The 24682-nt window shown below is 35.8% G+C and overlaps 1 protein-coding gene across 3 annotated transcripts in view; it reads left to right on the top strand.

Annotated features, from left to right (window-relative positions):
* LOC149847908 (vacuolar protein sorting-associated protein, putative (DUF1162)) overlaps positions 1-24682 on the top strand; it is a 197473-nt gene that overhangs the window by 12198 nt on the left and 160593 nt on the right. The gene's annotated exons all lie outside the window — the stretch shown is intronic.

Consider the following 24682-nt stretch of genomic DNA (forward strand, 5'->3'; position numbering starts at 1 on the left):
TTCGGAAGTTACATGATCGGTGCAGATATACCCAGCCTGAACCAAGTCGCGAACATAGTGACAGTCAACTTCAATATGTTTAGTCCTTTCATGAAACACTGGGTTGCTGACAATATATGTAGCAGCCCTATTGTCACACATCATCAACATAGGTAGAGATACTTTCTCCTGAAGCTCGGTCAAGACTGATTTTACCCACATAATCTCAGCTGCAGTCTGGGCCATTGCTCGGTATTCAGATTCAGCACTCGACCTGGCTACAACGGTTTGTTTCTTACTCCTCCAGGTAACCATATTTCCTCCCATAAACACACAAAATCCAAATATTGACTTCCTATCTTCAACAAATCCTGCATAATCTGCGTCAGTGTAGGCAACAACGTCCAAAGATGGATTTCGTTTAAACAACAGACCTTTACCAGGAGATGCCTTTAAGTACCGAAGAACCATCATAGCTGCATCCCAGTGGACTTTTGTAGGTTTGTCCATGAACTGACTGATTTTACTCACAGCTAATGAAATGTCAGGTCTAGTAACAGTCACATATAGCAACTTACCCACCAAGGATCTAAAGCTGACATTGTCCACATACTCAGACTTCTCATCGAACATGTGAGTTTTGGGATCCATTGGAATATTAGCTGGCTTAGCTCCTAGCATTCCTGTCTTTTTTAATAAGTCCAACACATACTTTCTTTGAGACAACACTAAGCCCTCTTTGTTTCTTGCAACTTCGATACCCAGAAAATATCGAAGGTGACCAAGATCTTTAGTAACAAAGTGTTTCTAAAGATGATCTTTTGTGGCAGAAATATCTTGGGCACTGCTCCCTGTTAATATGATGTCATCGACATATACCACCATAACAACAATTCCAACGCTGGTTTTCTTGATAAACAAGGAGTGATCTGAAGCTGACCTGACAAAGCCAAAACTTGACATTACCTCAAATAATTTGTGAAACCATGCCCTTGGACTCTGCTTCAGGCCATAAATAGCCTTCTTCAACTTGCACACCTTCTTACACTCCCCCTGAACCTCGAAGCCTGGGGGTTGTTGCATGTAGACAGTTTCATGCAAATCCCCATACAAAAAGGCATTCTTGACATCCAACTGACATAGAGGCCATCCATGGTGCACAACAACAGAAAGAACAAGACGAATAGTGCCAAGGCGAGCAACTGGGGAGAAAGTTTCAAAAAAGTCAACACCATAAGTCTGAGTATACTCTTTTGCAACCAACCGGGCTTTGTACCGTTCAATTGACCCATCCGAGTTATATTTAATGGTATATACCCATTTGCAACCAACAATATCTGCATCAGTTGGAGGATCAACCAAGTCCCAAGTGCCCCTAGAACATAGGGCATCCATCTCATCCTGCATAGCTTGCATCCATTTGGGGTCGAATAGAGCCTGACTGTGATGAAGCGGAACAGAGGAGGCGGACAAAGCCGAGATAAAATTCTTCATAGAAGCCCCAAGATTAACTTCAGAAACAAACTGAGAAATGGGATGAAGGGTGCACTGTCTTTTCCCTTTTCGCAGAGCAATAGGAAGATCCTCATCAAGAGCAGAAACTTCAGTATGCTTAGAAATACTTGCCTCAGGAGAAGGAGATAATTGGGGCATGGAGGTAGGTGGTAACCTGTGAGTATACACTATAGGAGAGTTTCTGTATCGAGACTCCCCAGAGGATGGAGCCATAGGCTTTGGAGTGAACGACTCTAAAGGAAAAGGGGGAATTGGTAGAGGAAAGACATCACCCTGACTCTCCTGTAACCTTGGAGTAGTACTCGAAAAATAAGAAATAGACTCAAAGAAGGTAACGTCCGCACTGATATACTCTTTATGAGATATAGGGTCATAGCAACGATATCCTTTTTGGTTCTTAGGACACCTAAGGAAAACACATTTAATAGACTACGCAACAAGTTTATCTCGATCAGGACCCAACTTATGCACAAAACACACACACATCCAAAAACTTTAGGGGGGATAGGAAAGAGAGGAGCCTCTGGATGGAGAATTTGAATTGGGATCTGGTCTTCTACAGAGCTTGATGGCATGCGATTTATAAGAAACCCGACTGTCAAAACCGCATCGCCCCAGTATGTAGCAGGCATATTGGATTGAATCATAAGGCACCGAGCAACATTAAATATTTGTCTATGTTTCCTCTCAGACACCCCATTTTGCTGGGAGGTATGGGGACATGTAAATTGAGGGTGAATCCCATTAACAGAGTAGAATTGAAGTAAGTCTTTGGATTTGAACTCAAGAGCATTATCAATGCGAACTATTTTAACACATATGTCAAATTGAGTTTTTATCTCTGCAATTAAAGATTTAAGAATGACTGGACCTTGAGACCGATCTTTTAACAGGAACACCCACGATAGCCTCAAGAAGTCATCAACAATAACTAGATAATAACGACACTGAGACCTATTCGGAATCCTACTCGGACCTCACACATCTACATGAAGAAGATCAAACAATCCTTGACTTGACGGACTTTGACTGGAGGGAAAAGAGCTTCGACAATGTTTTCCCAATTGACATGTTTCACACTGAAAAGAAACTAAGGGAGGTATATGAGGAATGACACGATGAAGTTTTGTCACTGGAAGGTGACCCAAACGATGATGCCACAATAGAGGACTTGAGGATGATGTAACAGCAGAATAGGCCGAAACCTCTGGTTGGTGTAGGTAATACTGACCACCTTCCTCATAGCCGCCACCAATCCTTCTCCCCGTCAGCAAGTCTTGAAAGGTGCATCCCATAAGATAAAAAATCACTCTACAATTCAAATCTTTTGTCATTCGACTGACGGATAATAAATTCTGTGGAAACGAAGGAGCATGAAGAACATGCGACAATTGAAGAGTAGGGGTAATAGACATGTTTCCCTGCCCTACAATTGGGGAAGAGCTACCATCAGTAAGACATGCCCCTTTTTGACCTGTCACAGGTTTTAAACTCAAAAAATGGCTCGAATTTTCGCACAAGTGACCCGAGGCTCCAGAATCAATGATCCACCTACCACCTTGACCAGATAGGCCATCACCTGCCGAGCACACAACCTCCGCAACAGAAGACTTTTAATTGGATGATCGTAAAGCAAGAAGTTCGTCATATTCAGCCCTGCTAAGAGTTACATAATCATTGGAGGAATCTGATTTAACCACTTGAGCCATAATATAAACTAATGAGCTTGATTCACAATATGCAGGAGCACCCACACGCGCATACCCACAATCAACTACGAGCCCGACTATATCTAGTTTTGACTTCACCAATGAAATCTGAGAAACACAAGCTTCGACTCTTCAGATCCAAACTTCAAATATAATTTTAAAGAAACTTGACCAAAACCTTCCTCCTCAACCAAGGATGGCTATGGGTTGCAAATCAAGATCACACATCCAACACGACTTAGCGTGTGTTGCCATCACCCATCAGCCACTACGACAGCCAGTAGCAGTTCTCAACACAGGATCCCACGACAAAAGACAAGATTCCCACAAACAGAATATTTTTTTCAACACAGCAGGGAATCACACCTGCTGATTAAAAAAAAACTATATTAACATGCTGCTTTCGAGCTAGCTGAGTCAAAAAGATCACGACACAACACCCAGCAGCTTGCTGAGTCAAAAAGATCACGACACCGCAACCAGATGCTCGACCAACAATACTATGAGCGTGCAGAGACTGCTTTCAAGCTTGCTGAGTTAAAAAGATCACGACACAACACCCAACTGCAAAAAAAAATCACGACACAACACCCAGATGCACGACCAACAATACTATGAGCACGCCGAGACTAGAAATCACGACAGCAGCTCACCAAATAAAATCTGAGCACAACCAGCGATAACATGAGCACAAAAAAAATCACGACATCCACTTCCAGCCATATACATCATGACAACCATTACAAAATTAATTTCACGACTTCTGCACAACACTTGTACTTATCAACATGGGTAAAGGAATCCACGACAGCTGCTCCCAGCAATATAAATCACGACAGCCAAAATAACATCAGTTTCACGACTTTTGCACAACACTCGTACTTATCAACATGGATATAGATATTCACCATGACCATTAGATCTAATTACAGATCCGAGTCATGACATTTGTCAGATCTCAGATCTGTTATCAGATCTGTATCACTTATTTCGAAACAAAGATCGATCACACCTTTTCGTAATCACTCGAACTTGGCGCAGGGCCTGAGATCACGCTCCCATGGTCGACTGCTCTGATACCATGTTGAAGGTAAGGTGAGAAGCGTAGATACCGAGAGAGAGAGAGAGAGAGAGAGAGAGAGAGAGATGTCTGCACAATAAGAGAACTCGTTAATTTGAATTAGGGCTAATCTCTAAATTAAATAGAGATAGTCCAAGGAACAAACTTACACCCAGGTCCCTCATTAAATAATAAGATTCAAATAACCTCTAGTTTAGAAAAACTTATTTACTAAACACCTCTTAGTCTCAACAATAGCAAAGAAGGAAGCTAAAAAAGTAGTTCAAAACGCGAGGGATAAGGTATATAAGGAGGTTTATGACAAGTTGGATACCAAAGAGGGCGGGAAGGATATTTATAGGCTTGCAAAGATGACAGATAGAAAATCGGGGGATCTGGGTATGGTTAGATGTATCAAAGATTAAACACAAAGGGTTTTAATCAAAGATGAGGAGATTAAGGAGAGATGGAAAGATTATTTTGATAAGCTATTTAATGAAAGTCATGCTCAGGATCTGGGAGACTTCTCCATTCCTTTTCATGAGATGAATCATGACTTCATGCGCAAGATTCAAAAGAAAGAAATTGCAGAGGCTTTAAAGAAAATGAAATCAAGAAGGGCAGTTGGCTCATATGGTATACCTATCGAGACTTGGAAATGCTTGGGAGAGAAAGGTTTAGAATGGTTGACAAATCTTTTTAACAAGATTTGGCGGACAAATAAGATGCCTAATGAGTGAAGGAAGAGTACTTTGGTGCCTCTATATAAGAATAAGGGTGATATACAAGATTGCACAAACTTGAAATGAAATGGGGATCTTCGAAACACGAGCTTTGATTAACAAGAGCAAGTGTCAAGAATGACACTAAAGCATAACCCTTAAAAAGGGTATAACTGGAAACAAAATAAAAATAAAAAATGTATTCTTTATTGATATGAAAAACCAATTGCTTAAGAAGCATTGGAGTAAAATACAAGAGGGGCTGCACCCCTTTATATACACAGCTGAAAGAGGACTCAATAGAGCTGTTGGGCACAGTCCAACAGCTCTATTGCTAGTCAAGTCTGGACAGGACTTGACTAGCAACAGTCATTCTAGTTCAAACTGAACTAGATGACATAAAAACAAAAAATAAAAATAAAGGAAAAAAAATACAGAAAAGAAAGAAATTAAAAATGTATTTATATATATATATATAATAATATAATATTATTATATATACATATATGTACAGTTTTACATTTTAACACTCCCCCTCAAACTTACGGTACAATGAGCGAAAGTTTGTCTAAGAGAAAGTGAAATCGGGGAGCAGCGAGAGGCTTTGTAAAGAAGTCTGCTAACTGATATTCTGAAGTGACATATGGCAGATCAATTATCCCGTGTAGATATTCCTCTCTGACGTAGTGACAATCCATTTCGATGTGTTTGGTGCGTTCGTGGAATGTTCTGTTACTGGCAATGTAGATCGCACTTTTGTTGTCACAACACATTTGTGAAGCCTTTGTTGCTTCAACTCCCATGTCAGCAAGCAGTCGTCGGAGCCAAACTACTTCCATGGTCGTGGTTGCCATGGCTCTGTATTCAGCTTCGGTGGATGAGAGAGATACCTTCTGCTGCTTTTTACACCTCCACGAGATTAATGATTCCCCTAAAAAGACACAAAAGCCAGTGGTTGAGTGTCTGTTATTGGGATCACCTCCCCAATCAGCATCAGTATATGCAATTAAATCAAGAGAAGAGGAGGAAGATAAGAAAAGTCCTCGTGAAAGAGAGGACTTGATGTATCTGATAATACGCATGACTGCTCCCATATGAACAGAAGTAGGAGCATGTTGAAATTGACTTGCTGTATGAACAGCATGTGCTATATCTGGTCTGGTAATGGATAGATAGGAAAGTGCCCCGACAAGCTGTCTGTAAGGAGTAGGGTCTGCAAGAAGTTCTCCATCATCAATCTTCATTTTAACATTAACAACTTCTGGAGTGTCAACTTTCTTATCATCAGTAATACCAGACCTGAAAACAATATCAAAAGCAAATTTAGTCTGAGATAATAAATATCCTCTAGGAGAATAAGCAACTTCAATGCCTAAAAAATATCTCAACAAGCCCAAATCAGTCATTTCAAAATGAGATTTAAGAAGTGTTTTGATTGTTGCAACTCCCTGTTTATCGCTTCCGGTGATGATCATATCATCCACATAGAGAAGAAGCACAATGATCCCTGCATCAGAATTCTTAATAAACAAAGCAGTGTCAGTTAAACAGAATTGAAAACCAATATCAATCATAACACGACTAAACCTATCATACCAAGCTTTTGGTGCTTGTTTAAGTCCATAAAGAGCTTTTTCTAAGCGAAGGACTTTACCCTTAGGAATACTTAGACCAGGAGGGGGTTCCATATATACTTCTTCAACTAGCTTTCCATTTAAAAAAGCATTTTTGACATCCATTTGAAAAATAGACCATTTTTTGATAGAAGCTAAGGCAATTAAGGTTCGGACAGTAGTCATACGAGCCACCGGAGCAAAGGTTTCTTCATAATCAATCCCATATTCTTGGGCATAACCTTTGGCTACTAAACGGACTTTATATCTTTCAAGAGTACCATCACTCTTGGTTTTAATTTTATAAACCCATCGACATCCTATAGTTTTCTTCCCTGGAGGAAGATCTTGAATATTCCATGTAGAAGCCTTTTCAAGTGCATCTAATTCAGCTTTCATGGCTTCTATCCATTTGATATCATTTTTTGCTTGAAAATATGTGGATGGTTCTTCATATGAGTGAATTAATGCAATAACTGCCCTATATGTGGGTGAGAAAGACTCGTATGATACAAACTTTTCTGGAGGCCTCGAGATTCGGGATGATTGTCTAGTTGGAATGTTAGAATATTTCTCAAGTGCACATGGAGTATTAGACTCTTGTCGCCTGGAATATTGAATACTAGTATCTCTATGAACTTCTTCATTTTCAACATTAAGATCAATAATTCTGTGATCATCATCAAAGTTACAATCAAGGTCATATTCATCAGATGTTGATGTTAGATCTAGCAAAAAGGAGTACTCAGTGACGTCTTTTAATTTTCTAAAATCAAAGAAGCTCTCCTTTTCAAGAAAGGAAACATTTCTAGACACATATAGTTTATTATTTTTGAAGTCAAAACATCTATAACCTTTCTGGTTTTCAGCATATCCTAAAAAGGCACAGGGAATCGCACGAGGGGAAAGTTTATCATTTTTGTCAGTAAATATGAAACATTTGCACCCAAATATTCTTAATCTAGAGTAGTCTGGAGAAATGTTCATAAGTTTTTCAATGGGAGTGATATTTTGTAACGAAGAAGATGGCATCCTATTAATGAGATAGGTGGCAGTTAAGGCAGCTTCTGCCCAAAAGTCTTTAGGGACTTGATTTGCTATTAATAAAGTTCTAGTGGTTTCTATAATATGGCGATGTTTTCGTTCTGCCAGTCCATTTTGTTGAGGTGTATAAGGACAAGATCTTTGATGTGTGATGCCATGCAATTTAAGATAATTTTGAAAATCTGTGGATAAAAACTCTCCCCCTGAATCTGTGCGAAAAATAGTAATATCATTTTGAAACTTGTTTTTAACCATATTATGAAAAGTTTGAAAGTATGAAAATACTTCAGACTTATGTTTGAGAAAGTACATCCACGTATGTCGGGAGAAATCATCGACAAAAATAACATAGTAAACAAATCCTCCTTTAGAAATTACTGGTGCAGGACCCCAAACATCCGAGTGTATTAATTCAAGTGGTCTTGAAGAGAAAAAGGTTCTGTTCTGAAATGGTAATTTTTTCATTTTGCCGAGAATACAATCTTTACAATCAAATGATTCAGAGTTACAAAATTTCCCTAGATTTGGAAAATGTTGGATTTTGGCTATATGTGGGTGACCAAGTCTCTTATGCCACAGTTCCAACTCTATTTTTTGAATATTATAACAAAAAGCTTTCTTCGGCATTTCCAAAAAATCCATGTAATAGAGCCCTCCTTCTCTATGGCCTTCCCCAATCAGCTTGCCTGACTGGCGATCCTGTACCCAACAACCATGAGAAGAAAAAGAAATATTACACCCATAATCAGAAATTTGAGATACAGATAAAAGATTTAAATTTAATTTGGGAACATGTCTAATTTCTGGAATAAAAAAATTTTTTGTTTTATAAATTTTTTCAAAATTTCCTATTCCTTCTATTTCAAGAGAAGTCCCATCAGCAGTAAAGACCTTTGACACACTTGTTTTATTTTTAACACATTTGGATAGACTTTGATTATTTGGGGTCATATGAAAAGATGCACCAGAGTCAAGAAGCCAAGAAATTTTACCTAAATCAGAAAAAGATGAGGCTGCTGCGCCGGTTGAAGCTTCAGATGAGGAAGAGGCACCTTTGATGAGAGGCTGAAGAATCTCCATTAGTTGGGCCAGGGAAACTGGTGCATCCTGATCTTTAGGCTCCGATCCAGCAATTGCAGCTCTTTTTTCTCTCAGTTCCTTAAGTTTGGGACATTGTGGCCTGTAGTGTCCCGGTTCATGACAGTGATGACAAATAACTTTCTTCTTATCATAGTCACCATTTTGTCGGTTAAAGTGAGGAGGCCTATATGATCGAACATGATTCCCTGGTCTAGACACGGCTAAAACAGAATCATCTTCAATTTTTAAAGAACCTTTCCGGAGACGATTTTCTTCCATTGTTAACTCTTCAATAGTTTCAACAATAGAAGGAATTTTTCCCCTGTGAAGTAGGGCCGATTTAGTGGTTTCAAATTCCGGCCTTAATCCAGTGATAAACTGGTAAAAATGTTCAGCATCGAGTTGTTTCTGACGAAGCTCGATGTCTTCGGCACAATGCCACTTTGGTTCTAAAAGGGAAAGTTCTTCCCAAAGTTCGAACAACCCATTGTAATATTCACGAATAGTTTTGTCTCCTTGTGTCATCATTCGAACTTTTTCTTGGAGGTTGCACACGTGTGCAATATCTTTAAGGGAATACATATTCTTAAGGTATTCCCATGCCTTATCGGCATGATCAAATTTGGCAAGACTTGAGCATTTTTTAATGTCAACGCTATTGATAAGCCATGACATTATCTTCGCATGAGATATTCTCCATTCTTTCCATTTCTTCTCGTATGAGGCAATAGCCTTGATTTTCTCTTCTTCCGATAGAGGGACCTCTTTATCTCCCTCCTTTTTAGTAAGAGATAGCTTAGGTTCCGAATCGGAACCATCCACAATCCCCCATAAGCCTTTTCCCCATATATGGTGCTTCATGATTGAAGCCCATGTTACATAGTTCGTATCGCTTAGTTTCATAGGCATGATGGTGACTTTATCATTGTCATCCATCGATTACAAGGAGAGAAAGAATAGGGATAGAAGAGAAACAAGAAGAAAAATGAGAAAGAAAGAAAAAAAAAAAAACAATACAACAAGATGTGAAATCTTCTCCAATGAAGTGATAAAACACTTCTCTTCAAGTGGCGAACACTTTTGCAAACGGGCACGGAAACCGAGGCAGCTTTTCCTCAAGATTTAGTACTTCCGCGGCTCTGATACCATGAAATGAAATGGGGATCTTCGAAACACGAGCTTTGATTAACAAGAGCAAGTGTCAAGAATGACACTAAAGCATAACCCTTAAAAAGGGTATAACTGGAAACAAAATAAAAATAAAAAATGTATTCTTTATTGATATGAAAAACCAATTGCTTAAGAAGCATTGGAGTAAAATACAAGAGGGGCTGCACCCCTTTATATACACAGCTGAAAGAGGACTCAATAGAGCTGTTGGGCACAGTCCAACAGCTCTATTGCTAGTCAAGTCTGGACAGGACTTGACTAGCAACAGTCATTCTAGTTCAAACTGAACTAGATGACATAAAAACAAAAAATAAAAATAAAGGAAAAAAAATACAGAAAAGAAAGAAATTAAAAATGTATTTATATATATATATAATAATATAATATTATTATATATACATATATGTACAGTTTTACATTTTAACAAAACTATCGTGGTATAAAACTCATGAGTCATACTATGAAACTTTGGGAGAGGGTGATTGAGTCTAGGTTGAGGAAGGTTGTCATGATATCAGAGAATCAATTTGGTTTTATGCCTGGAAGATCAACTATGGAAGCTATACATCTTCTTAGACAACTTATTGAGAGAAATATAGAGAGGAACAAAGATTTGCTTATGGTTTTTATTGATTTGGAGAAGGCATACGATGGAGTACCTAGGGACATTCTCTGGTGGACAATGATGAAAAAAGGTGTTTCTCTCAAGTACATTAGTATAATTAAAGATATGTATGAAGGAGTAGTAACCAATGTCCACACTTGTGGAGGGGTGACAACCAATTTTCCTATAATGGTTGGGTTACATCAAGGATTTGCTTTAAGCCCTTTCCTATTTGCTATAGCGATGGATGGGCTTACGAGATCAATTCAAGAAAATGTGCCGTGGTGTATGTTGTTTGCTGACGATATTATTTTGATTGATGAGTCTAGAGCTGGGGTTAATGCTAAGTTAAAATTATGGAGACAAACATTGGAAGCAAGAGGTTTTAAGTTGAGTAAGAGTAAGACAAAATATATGGAATGTCGGTTTAGTAAGCAACGAAGTAGTGATGGGAGTGTAGTGAAGCTTGGTGAGCAAGAAATACCAGTGGATGATTGTTTCAAATATTTGAGATCTATCATTCAAAAGTATGGAGAAATTGATGGAGATGTAAATCATAGGATAAAGGTTGGGCGAATGAAATGGAAAAGTGCAACTGGAGTGTTGTGCGATCGTAGAATGCCATTGCGGTTGAAGGGAAAGTTTTATAGGACGACTATTAGACCCGCTTTATTATATGGTACGGAATGTTGGGCTGTCAAGAGACATCATATTCAAAAAATGAGTGTAGCTGAGATGCGTATCCTTAGATGGATGTGTGGAAATACAATAAAAGATAAGATTCAGAACGAGGAGATGCGTAAGAAGGTAGGCATTGCACCCATTGAAAATAAGATGAGAGAGAATCGTTTACGGTGGTTTGGACATATTCGGCGTAGGCCTAATGTTGCTCCAGTTAGAAGGATGGAGAAATGGGAAAATATATTAGTTAAAAGAGGTCGGGGTAGGCTTAGGAAGACATGGATGGAGATGATAGGAAAGGATATGAATGCTTTGAATCTCACCGAGGACATGGCATTAGATAGAAATGATTGGAGAAGAAGGATTCATGTGGAAGACCCAGAATGATTTTCTTTTTTGGTTCATATCGCCGACCCCAATTGTTTTGGGATGAAGGCGTAGTTGTTGTTATAATGTATATATTGTAATAATATATATTATATAATTATAAATATATATAATATATATAAGAGTCAAGTCAAAGCTAGTTTGACTAGCTCCCAACGGCTAGAATTCTAGCCCTTGGAAACTCTCTCTCATTCTTTAATGAGAGAGGACTTCCCCTCTCGATTCCACTTCTTCTCTTCTTCTCTCCTTTACTTTTCTCTACAAATATGGGTGGGTGGGTGCCTTTGTAAGATGAGAGGGTGATGGATAGTTTTAGATATTTTTGACAATTCTTGAGTGCATTTTGTAGTGAGACTCTTATGTATTTTATTGCTCATTATAAATGAAATCATTTATTTACAAAACTTGTATTAGTTTGTCTTGTTAGTATTCAAATGTATTTCGATTTGGCATTTGTATTATGATTTGGAATGCCTTGGATTCTGCCCCATTTCATGACATGGTATCAGAGTAAGGTGTCTTGGTCTTGGTATCTTGTTCCTGTTTGTGCTTCGAAAGAAAGATTTGAATTGATTAACGGCTTGGATTCAAGTCTCTTATATTCCGGTATGTATTTTCTTTTGATTCTCTACTTTAAATATTTATGGTATATATTAAAAAAAATGTGTTTGAAATATAGTAGATATTTATTAATATGTTAAAAATGAATATGTTTTCAAGTTAATTAAAATTAGAACTTGTGAAAAATTATTGACTTTTGATATATGTTTTTGTGTATGTTTACTTGAAATATATGTTTTGATTATGAATATGTATATTTTTTGAAAAATGTCATCATGAAAACTATATTTTACAAGAGTGGTTTTCTTTAAAATACTAAATACTATGCTTATATATTTTTTATGTTGTTTGCAAAATACTAGTTTTTTTGTTGTATGTATTTTGTTTTATCGTAATGATCATTGGTGCCCTTAAGCATGTGTCAAAGCATGATTATTAGGTATATTATGTAAATTTTATATTAAAAATGTGTTCCTTAAGAAATTTAGATTTTTGTATAATGTATATCTTGAGTCATCATAATTTTAATTCTTTGGTAATACCATGAATATTTTGTATGCTCTCATATAGACATGCTCATGTCCCATATTTTTATGTGGCTTCAATGATTGACTTTAAGATATTGCTCTCATTATGCTAAATTAATTCTTTGAAAAACATTTTCGATGGATTATGCTTGAGAATGATCTTGGATATTTTTATATATGACTTGTGTTCATTTGTCTTAGTCATTCGTATTACGCATTGGATGCTTTGTTCACATATACTTGAATGCATTTTGTATGTCATAATGTTAACTTGTTTTCTCATTATAGAGTGTATTTTGCCCCTTAGTAGGTTCTTGTGCTTGTGCCCCTTAGAAGGTTTATGTTTGATGCATTGTGAATGATATTTAGTATGGAGTATTAGAATTCATAGCTTTTGTATAACCTATGTGGCTATAAGTTATTAGATTATCTTATTGCTTTGAGTATTCATGATTAGTCATAATTATATATGCTTTTAGGTTTATAAATGGTTCCTTGAGAATCTGTATGTGTTATTTCCTTAATATTACATGACATTGTTGTCTCATAGTAGACTTATGATTTAAATCTAAAGGCTTCTTTTTAAGATCATATGTATTGATCTTGTCTTCTCTTTGAGAGTTATTGGATCCTTTGTATCTGATGTGCCTTAGTGCACTTATTTTTTAATTAGTGAATTTATGAATTCATTTATGAAGAATTGCTTATATTAAGCATGATTTTTGTTTGTTTATCAAAGATTGTAAAAATTGACATGAGACATATTGTTGGGCATATGATTGCACTACATTCATTCTAAGATTTCATCTTCTTTATTGTATTTTTAATTTGAAACTGTCTTTTCAAATCAGTTCCTTTTATGAACTCACCTATTTGAAAAAGGATTTTCGTGAGTATTTACTGCTTTCTTATGGCATTGATTTTGTCCATTACAAAATTTTATATATGATGCATCATCTCTCTTGGCCTTGTTGTTGGGATAGAGTTAGCCGTTGAGGTGACTTATGTGTTCACCTCCTGTCATCCTATCAATCTAGATTCTCAAGGGTTATGAGTGACTTGTTGCCATTTGTCTTGGGTTTGATTGATGGTTGATTGACCTCTTAACTCATTATTGTTGTTATTCAGAGTTAGCCGTTGAGGTGAGTTATGTGTGCACCTTAAATCATTTAATCAATCTGCAATTATCAAAGTTTATGAGTGTCGTGTTGACACTAGTCTTGGGTCTGATTGATAGTTGATTGGCCTCTGGATCCATATATGTTTTCGTTGATTCAGAGATGTTTTGTAATATCATGTATTTTTTCATGATTTTTAAATTTAAAAAATATGAATTTTAAATTATATTTAATGTAGTTGATAAAAATTGAAGAAAATATCTTATTTTATAGGTGACGTCAGCTGGGTTTGGGCGTGGCCCAGAGCCCACTGATAGGACCTAGTTGAGCCAATTGTTATTTGAGAGAATTTTCGTTTTTAACCTTTAAATTTGAGCAAAATTTAAGCGAAGTGCAAGCGAAATTTAGAGGCAAAAATCAGGTATGTATACCGTTAGATACGCTTAATTTTGAGCACGTTGGTGACCTATTTTTTGAAATCGGGTTACTGTTAGACTGAAAATCACGTTTTTCAAAAATGATCCACCTTTATTTTTGCCTTTTTCTGGATTGGATCGGACTGGATCCGCTCCATTTGATCCAAGCTAATAGGGATTTGGACCCGGTCCATAACTCATATTAACTAGAATTTGGTCCAAGTAGGATCCATATGGATTTTGGATATGAATTTGGATCTTGAATCTAGATTTGAAATCCATATATGACCAATTTAAAACTTTAAAATCAATTTAAAATTTAAATTGGATAGGTAGAGTTCTACCTGGAGTAGAACTCTATTCTAGGAAGAATTCCACAGGGGGGGACACCTTCTGAAATTTTCCCAGAATATTAAATTAATAAATTAAATAATTAAATAATAAAATAATAAATAATTAAATAAAATTTGAATTTATCTAATAGATAATGTAGAATTTTACGTGAACTAGAACTCTACCTAATTGAGTATTCTAGAGGGGATGCCACCCTCTAGATAAATCTAAGTTAAAGTAAATAATATAATAATATAAATAAGCGGATAATAATATATAAAAAAGGGTTTGACTCCTCTCTCTCTAGAAATCGTGATTCTAGAGAGAGGGAGAGAGTGAGAGTCCCAAAATCATGAGAGGGAGAGAGAAAGAAAGAAATGAGAGAAAAGAAAGAAAAGAGAAAAAAAGGGAAGAGGGAAGAGAAGAGAGAAAGGAAGAAAAGAAGATAGAGTAGAAAAAAAATCTGTTTTCTATACATCCATCATCTTCCTCCAATCTCTTTCTACGTTTTGAATAAGGTACGAGTTTTTCTCTAAGTCTTTATAGGAAGGAATAGGTAAAAATTTGATTCATGTATAGGTTTGAAGAAAGAATGGAAATATGGTTAAAAAATATGCGTATATACTTTTATAAAGTGACGTTTTTCATGCATATATACATATATGAGATTATTTCTTGAGGTTTTGATTTTCCTAGAATATTACGTTATGAATATCATTTTGTGTTCATAAATATCAATATTTTTTCTTGATTTGATATGAGCTTGCCATCGATTTTTCCCTGTTTAAGCATGTGTTCAACTTTTGTTGACTTTGGATATACATACAGTGTGTGATACATGCTGTCAATTTCTTTTTATAGTCAAGTATGATGAATATATATATATATATATATATATATATTCCCCTGGTCGACCTTGATATTTGATGATTCCTTTTATGTTTTGAAAAAAAAATATTGATTGGATCAGATTTGATCTGATCAAATTTTGCCGATTTTAGCATATTAGCAGACCTGATCAAATCTGCCAATATGCTATCTGCCGATATGTGTTGGATGCAGCCTGATCAGATCTACCGATATGTTATTTTTTGTTGCTGTTAGCAAATCTGCAAATATGTTGTTAGTAGATCTACAAATATGTTATTTTTGATGTTGTTAGCAGATCTGCAAATATGTTGTTTTGATGCTGTTAGCAGATTTGCAAATATGTTGTTTTGATGTTATGAGATCTACAAAATATGATATCTTTGATGTTGTAATTTGATTTGTAAATATATTATTTTTTCGATCTTGTGATCAGACCTGCACTATATTGTATGTGTGCAGTCTGATCAGATTTGCACTATGTTGTTTGAGTGCAATCTTATTAGATCTGAACTATGTTGCGTGTGTGCAATCAGATCAGATCTGCCACCATGTTGACTGTGTACAATCTAATCAGATCTTCATTATGTTGCGTGTGTGCAATCTGATCATATTTGCACTGTGTTGTATGTGCGCGAGCTGATCAGATCTACCACCGTATTTTGCATGTGCATTCTGATTAGACTGCCGATGTGTGTGTATGTGCATTCTGACCAGATTTGCCAATGTTTTGTATTTATGTGCAATCTGATCAGAGTTGCCAATGTGAGTTGTGTTTGCAATCTGATCAGATTTGCTAGTGTGTTGGGTTTGCAATCTGATCAAATTTGGCAGATGTGTTGTATGTTGCATTCTGATCAGAATTTTCGATGGACTTAGTGTTTGCAATCTGATTAGATTTGCTAATGTGCTATGTATGTGCGAATCTGATCGGATCTGCTAAGTCCAAGATACATGTAAAGTTGACTAGAATTGCTAAGTTTCATGCTATGTAAATCTGAACAGCTTTGCTGTGTTCAAGTTCACATTTATGATGGCTGCAGTATTATGTATCCGATTATATGTTTTGATTGATTATACTTATGCATTCAAATACCATGTTGCAAACATGCATATTATACACATGAATCTGAAGTTTATTTTGATATTTGCATAAATATGATCATATGCATGTTTGGGTGTTTATGCATAGAATTGATCGTGATAATGTGTATTGCAAGCATCTGTTCGCATGCGTATAAGTTTGACTTTATGTGCATTCATGTTGTATGTTTGAATGTGCATTGGGAACATGTTTTGAAACAAGGTGTGTGTTGCATGTTCATTAAAATTTTGCAAAAGATGCATAAATGACTTTTGAGATGTTGTGGTGGTCAGATGTGAACCACTGCGGGCCGTGTAGGCCAGAAGCATGTGTTGCTCTACTTTTTGATTTTGGTTATGCATTGCAAAATTTATTTCTGAATTTTTTTGGTTTTTTCAAAAATTAATTGCTATGTTAAAATGTGGTGGGCAAGGGCCCGAAAGTGGTTTTGCATGTTGATTTGCAAACCGGTTCTTGTGTAAAGAACTTAAGATTGTTTAAAAAGGTAAAAGAGACCAAACAATATAATTAATCTCTTCCTAGATGTCTCTTCCACAATATGAGAATCTTGGATAGCGGTTTTTGGGGAACCGTGAACCCGATATGGTGGTTCACCTCCCGGCCACAGTTTAGAGAGATTTCAACCATTTTCTTGGGGGTGTTGTTGTTGACTCAAATGTAGGTTATTGGTATACAAAGAAATTGGCGTCAGTGGATGTTGATTTCCCTGATGTCCCAACATTAGATGCTGATTTCTAATGTTCCGATTATCGATCGAGGAACAAGTCTGAAACCCAATATTAAAATACAAATTGTGTGTTAAGCTACTACTAGAAACCTAACTTGGACTTCGAGAATTAGTGTCCGTTTTGATTATCTGCTGGTTTAAGGAAAAGTGAAAATTAAATTTGTGTGTATTTAATATCGACATGCATACAAAAACAACTTTGATAAATAACTTAATAAGTTATTCATGCATGTGCATTGAATTATGCATATTTATTGTTCTGCATTAGTTCATGCATTCATGCTTATTTTGTTTCGCATGATGTTTATTATTGCATGATATTTTGTTAAATGCTTGAATGATAAGTTGATTATGGTGAATTGATATTGTGATATTTTACTGTTTCGATTTTTGGAGGAGTTCGTACAAATGACCTTGGTTTTTACCCGTTTTTATAAAATTGTTTTACAGGTCCGAATGCTCATTGATGGTTTGACTTGCTAGCTGAAGACTACGAGCCTTGCATGACTAGTTCTGGGTTCTCCGACAGAGTGACTCCTATGTGATAAACGATTTTTGTTCTGAGTCTATTTGACATTTTCATTGATTAATAAAGTTTGGTTCATTCTTCATTAATTCAATGCATAGTCTGATTGTGATTTGGTATATTAAATATGTGAGACCCCGGATCCTTGGGTTTGTTTTTGTCATTGTTTAATTTTTTTTTCACTATTTTTACGAGGATTAGTTGGGGTGAGTTGTGTGCACCTCATGTCAGTTTAGATTGTCAACTTATGGTTTGGCTCTAACTGACAGTTGTTTGATCTTTGGATCAGAGTGTGTTGTATCACTCATTTGTTGTATGACCATTGTTGTTATGGATGATTGTAACTCTGTTTATCTGTGATGACTATCTATTTTTCAAACCATGGTGTTTTGAAAGATGGTTAAAATTGATAATTTTATTGACAACATTAATGTGTTTTCATTACAAACTTTCTGACCTTTTTGCGTTTCCTCTTATTGTGCCTCTTATCTAAGTGTCATTACATGTAGACAGAGATATTTATTCACACCTTCGTATATGATTTTAGCCCATTGTTGGTTTTATACTCTGAGTATAGTTGTTGATACACTTGATTTTTGAGTGTCATTATACATTGACAAGAGATGTTTTTTCACACCTTCGTGTGTGATTTTAGCACATTGTTGGCATTATACTTTTGATCTAGTCGTTGATACACTTGATTTTTGAGTGTCATTATATGTAGACAAGAGATATTTATTCACACCTTCGTGTGCGTCTTTGGCCCTTTAGTGACATAATGTTTATGCTCTTGTTCTAGCCGCTGATACACTTGATGTTTGAGGTTTAGAGGCCTAGAAGGTGATTGCTTGTGGTGGTCAAACTGGTGTTCTAATTTGCAAAATTCATTCGTTATGGTGTATTAGACTTTTTAATCTCTTCAAAACTTTTTCTAAACTCATTTGCTCTTTTATGAGAAATGGTTGTTGAAATATTTTCATGCATTTTGCATTATGCTTTAGTTGCATAAGTTATTCCATGATTGATTGTCTTGCATAATTTGTATAAGTTTATGTTTTTTCAAGCATATATTTATTAAAAAATATAATTTTTACTTGTTTGTGTTGCCCTTCGTTGGCTCTTTGTGTTGTCCTTTCGTGGACTTGTGCTTTTGCACTTTTGTGCTTATATTATGCATTCATGCCTTTGTATTGTTTACTCTTGGACTTATATGTGCTTTTGCACTTTGTTTTTGTAATTTTGCATACTCCGTTACATGCTTTTCTAAGTATTTCATTAGTATATTCATAGTGACTATTATGTGCATCTGATTGCTCCGGAGATTAATCTCACTTTGTATTACTTTTTGATAAAACTTGTACTTGGGCACTCCTATTGTATTTGTGTGGATACTCATTGAGATACTTCTTTTTTACTTATTTTGATGCCTGTTTTCTTGAAAGATTGTTTATTGTTATTGGTCCATATGAGACTTCTTCATTGGTTCTAAATTATTGCATGGTGCATTCATATATGCATTAGTTGTTGGTTTAAATATTGCTTTTAATTTGTTATTGAGTTATTTCTTCATAGTATTAATAATGATGAAAATATATGATTGTTATACATTAATATGTATTTTGTGATAAATATATGTGTGCATGATTATCATAAATAACTTTATTATTGTTTGTGTCTCTCTTAATATTATTCTATTATTGTCGAGTTTGTCAATGACTATCATGTATGTAGTTAATGATTGTTCAAAATCAATTCTTACTTTAAATGATTTTGAAAAATGTTAAATTGACTTATTAAATATTTTGTACTTATCTTATGTTCTTGTGCTTGACCATCCTCTCTGTATAATATATATATATATATATATATATATATATATATATATATATATATATATATGCTATATATATAGCATAGTTATTTCTTGTTAGATTGCTCTTGTTTTGCTCTCTTTACAGGTTTTCAAAATAATGGCGGTATGGATGATTCTAAAGACATTTCGAGAATATCAAAAATTGATGATATTGACGATCCTTTATGTAATTGAGCATATGATTTAGCACTCCGTGAAGAGTCACCAAATGGAAGAAGACATTTTGTGTAATGAGTTTCTTCTTTTGTAATTTCAAACTTACAATGAGACACTGTAAGTTTGAGGGAGGTGTTAAAATTAATGTAATATAAGTGTATATATACATATATATATATATTGTTTAACATATATTATGTTTATATTGTAATAATATATATATATATATATATATAATATTTATTATAATATATATTATATATATTATAAATGTATATAATATATATGGGAGTCAAGTCAAAGCTAGTTTGACTTGCTCCCAACGGGTAGAACTCTAGCCATTGGGAGTTCTCTCTCATTCTTGAGAGAGGACTTCCCCTCTCCATTCCTCTTCTTCTCTTCTTTTCTCCTCTACTTTTCTCTATAAATATGGGTGGATGTGCCTTTGTAAGATGAGAGAGTGGTGGGTAGTTCTAGATATTTTAGAGTGTTCTTGAGTGCATTTTGTAGTGAGGTTTTTATGTATTTTATTGTTCATTAGGAATGTCATTATTTACTCACAAAACTTGTATTAGTTTGTGTCTTGTTGGTATTCAAATGCATTTCGATTTGGCATTTAGATTACGATTTGGAATGTTTGAGTTTCCCGCAATTTCGTGACACACTTTATTTGAGAAAGAACATATCCTCTAGGAGAATATGCAACTTCAATTAAAATCCAAGTTCATGCATATCAAAATTATTTTTAAGAACATTTTTAATAAATTCAATATCTCTTATTATTCTTAGTGATGATCATATAAGAACAAAATAGGTATGTTGACCCATGCATTATTAACAAAAAGAGCAATATTAGTATAAAAAAAGCAAATCCATTATCAAGAAAAACTTTTCTAAAGCGGTCATACCAAGCTTTTAGGTCTTGTTTAAGACCATAAAGAGCTTTATTAAGTTTAAGGGTTTTCCTTTTTTCTATCTCAAGACCTGACAGGAAATCTATATAGACTTTTTCACAAAGATCTCTATTTAAAAAGGCATTTTTGACATCCAATTGGTAGATAGGCCATTGTTTAATGGTTGCTAAGGTTATTAAAGTTCTTACATTTGTTGTCTCCATCTCTTTTTGGTTTTTCATTTGTATTGCTTGGGTTATCTCCGGCGGAAGCCACTTTTATTTTAAGCTTAGGACAATCGGGTTTGATATGTCTCGATTCATTACAAAAATGACACAAATTTTCTCCCTCAACAATTGTTGTGATAGTTATTTTTCTACAAATGAGGCGGTTTATATGTCCTCATATTGTTGCTCAGTTTAGATATCGCATGAACTTCATCAACTTCCTTTTTTATGGTCAAGCGAGTTTCTTCTTGGCATAGATCGACAAGAACTTCACTAAGAAGAGTTGAGGTCCTATGAAGCAGGGATTCTCTTAGTTGCTCAAATTTGGGTCTAAGCCGATGAATGAATTGAAAAAATCTCTCTCTTTTTCCATTTTCTCTTACCTCATGGCGATAGCACTTCCTTTCCATTGAGGTTCAAGAAGAGTAAGTTCATCCCATAGACGAGATAAAGTAATAGAGTAATCTCTAATACTTGTATCCCGTTTTTTGGTGCCTCTTTCTTTTTCTTGCAAAAAGAAATGCCTAGCAAGGTCTCTTTGAGTATACATATCTTTCGTGAAGAACCTTTCATGAAGAACCATGTTTCATTTGCCCTTTTAAATTTGACTAGATTAGAAAAAATTTTGAGATCCACATTATTCATGAACCATGTCAATATTTTAGCATATTCACTTTTCCAATCTTCAACTTTGAATTGGTTTTCTTTAATGATCTTAGCTTTTTTTTCGTCTCCTTCTTGGTGAACTTTAATTGAGGTTTGGGAACCGTGCCACATACGTATCCCCAAAGTTTCTTGCTTTTGAGGTTGTTTTTTTATAGCGGCTGCTCACATTCTATATTTGGTCCCATTCAATTTGAATGAGAGATCAATCTTTGTATCTTTATCGGCCATTACGTAAGAGAGGACAAAGATAAGAAAAGAACAAGTATGCAAAACTCAAGCACCCTAAAAAAACAATACAAAAGTGAGTTTCAAGAGTGTCAAACACCTAGGGGCTTTGATACCATGCTATGTCACATGGGTACAAGTACGAGTACAGAGAGTCGACATGACAATTTCAAAAAATGCAGGTACGGGGACATAACTATATATATAATTATATATATTATGGGTCCAATGTAAGATCCATATAATAGTTTATAGATCCAATGCAATTTTTAGTAAAAAAAGAAGAATTTTTAGTAAACAATTAATTTTATTGATGTTTTTAATAAATGTGAGGCGCGTACTGATATTTTTTGACAAAGAAAAGGGTTAACTGATATTTTCAATAAAAAAGTAAAAAGGTATAATATTGAAAAATTAAAATGAAACGTGGGTATAAAAAAAAAGAGGGAGAGGGGCATTTGTCCCACTGCCTCTCTCTTTGGAGGTCTGAAACCATAGAACAAGGGAGAATTGAGTTCGAAGGAGGAGAAAAAGAAAAATGCGGAAGAGGTATGCATCTCTCTCACTTTCTTCTTTCTCTCCTCCTCTTCTTCTTCTCTCACCTTCTTCCTTATTTCTTTCTCTTTCCTCCTCTTCTCTCTCTCAACGAGATAGAGAGAGAGAAAGGGGGAAACAAGATGGGGAGAGACGAGATAGAGAGAGAGAAAGGGGGTAAACGAGAGGGGGTTAGGGCACAGGGAGAGAGTTGAGGGAGAGGGTTTTCATTGGGCCAGGTAAAAAAAGACTTGAACGGGTCGGGTCCTCGACCCAACACAGTGTGGGACCCGGCGTACCCGCACTGCGCTCTGTGGCGGTACCTATGTCGACATGGGTACGACACCCTTTTAGGCGTGTCTATGTTACATAGATTGATAGATACCATGTAATGAAACACTAGTGCCAAGAACAATGTCACAAAGGATTACAAAGAAGGCATAAACACATAAACAAGATACCACTAATGGACACAATACAATAAGCTACAAAGGGCAAATAACCAAACACCTACAATATGAGAAGAGTGAGAACTAAAAATATAACAAATAATGTATTAAAATGCTTAAAGAATCATTGAGAAATGGGGAGGCTAAAGACCCCTATTTATACAACTATGGGGACCAAGTGGGGCTCCCATAGAGTCGTTGGGAGCATCCGATGACTCTAAAGGGGTTGACCCTTTTGCCCTTGGTCAATAAGGAAAAATAAAAGAAAGAAAAAATTAAATAAAACCCAAAAATGTCCCTAGTGGATATGACTATTTACACAAGTACAAAAGGCTAAATTGCCCCTATTGGGCATTACAAAAGACAGAAATAAAAGTATATATCAATATACATATATATATATATATATGTGTGTGTGAAATATATATGTACTATAGATATATATTACAAAAACATTTTATATATATATATATATATATATATATATATATTAACAATGGCTTCATTGGACCTGCCATCTTCATGTATAGTGGAGCCCCAAGTACATTGTTTATTATCATGTGGAATGCTAGGTCTTTTATTATGAATGTTGTCCTCATTTGTGTTTTGGATAGACTTCTGCATCTTGTATTCCTTTTTTTGACATTCCAAGTCTTTTTCTCCTAGGTTTTCTTCCACAGTTATAACTTGTTTCATCCTTCTTATTTGATGAACTAATAATAATTATCTGCAACCAACATACATCATGATAGCTCCTCCTCTATGTTTAGTATCAGCTTGCTTAGAAACATGGATGGTAGGATTTAACCTTATTTAATCCAACGATTCCAACCCTAGTTCTGGATGCATACATCTTTTTGCTCATTTTTCTAGCACTAGTTTCCACCACAACATACATGATTTGCATGATCTCGATTTTTAATTTGAATATTTTAGTTATTAGGTCCAAAAGAGAGGTCAAACAATTCTTAGTAGTAGGATGGATGACTGAGATTGTTTGCTTACCAAGGAGCTATGTCGACGTGATGCAACGCGGGCGCAGTAAAAAACCCCTCGGTGCGGTCAACCTGCACCCAGGGTCATTTCTGTTCAATTTAAAAAAATATCAGCCCTTTTTTTACTTTCTTTTTTATGTCGGTGAAAGGTAGGGAGGAGAAGAAAAAGAAGAGATAAACAAAGAGAAAGAGAAGAAAAAGAGGAACGAAGAGAGAAAGATATACCTTCTTCTTCTTCTCTTACTCGCCGAGCGGGCGACGATGGTGGGGCTGAGGGTTACGAAGAGAGAGAATAAGAGAGGGAGAGAGGGCCGGTGGGTAAGGGTTACGAAGAGAGAGAGAGAGAGAGAGAGAGAGAGAGAGAGAGAGAGAGAGAGAGAGAGAGAGAGAGAGAGAGAGAGAGAGACGTGGGGGTTACAAAGAGGAGGAGAGAGAGGCGGTGGGGTGAGGTTAGAGAGAGAGAGAGAGAGAGAGAGAGAGAGAGAGAGAGAGAGAGAGAGAGGTGGGGGTTACAAAGAGAGGGAGGGAGAGAGTTGGTGGGGTGATAAATAGGGGTGTCAACGGGTCAGGTTTACCTCGGACCCGACCTAGACCAAATCCTATAGTGTCTGGGTATGGTGACAAATAAGATCTGATTAAGACCCTGGTCTGGACCCAAAGGTCCGATTAATACATGGACTCACGTATAGTTTGTGAAATTTTATACCAGACTCGATCCGAGTTTCGATTAAGACCCACAATTTTTCAATGTAAAAATGATAAAAATTATTATTTTACCGGGTATGGTTCATGTAGTTTTTATCGGGTCTGGGTATGGTTTATCTTATAGTAGACCCAATTAGACTTGGATCCGGATTCGATGTCATACTCGAAAATTTGGTCCAAGTTTGGTTCCACCTGGCTGAGTCCGAACCAAACCC

This window comes from Nuphar pumila, chromosome 1, assembly GCF_984573655.1.
Source record: "Nuphar pumila chromosome 1, dmNupPumi1.hap1.1, whole genome shotgun sequence".
Taxonomy (NCBI): domain Eukaryota; kingdom Viridiplantae; phylum Streptophyta; class Magnoliopsida; order Nymphaeales; family Nymphaeaceae; genus Nuphar; species Nuphar pumila.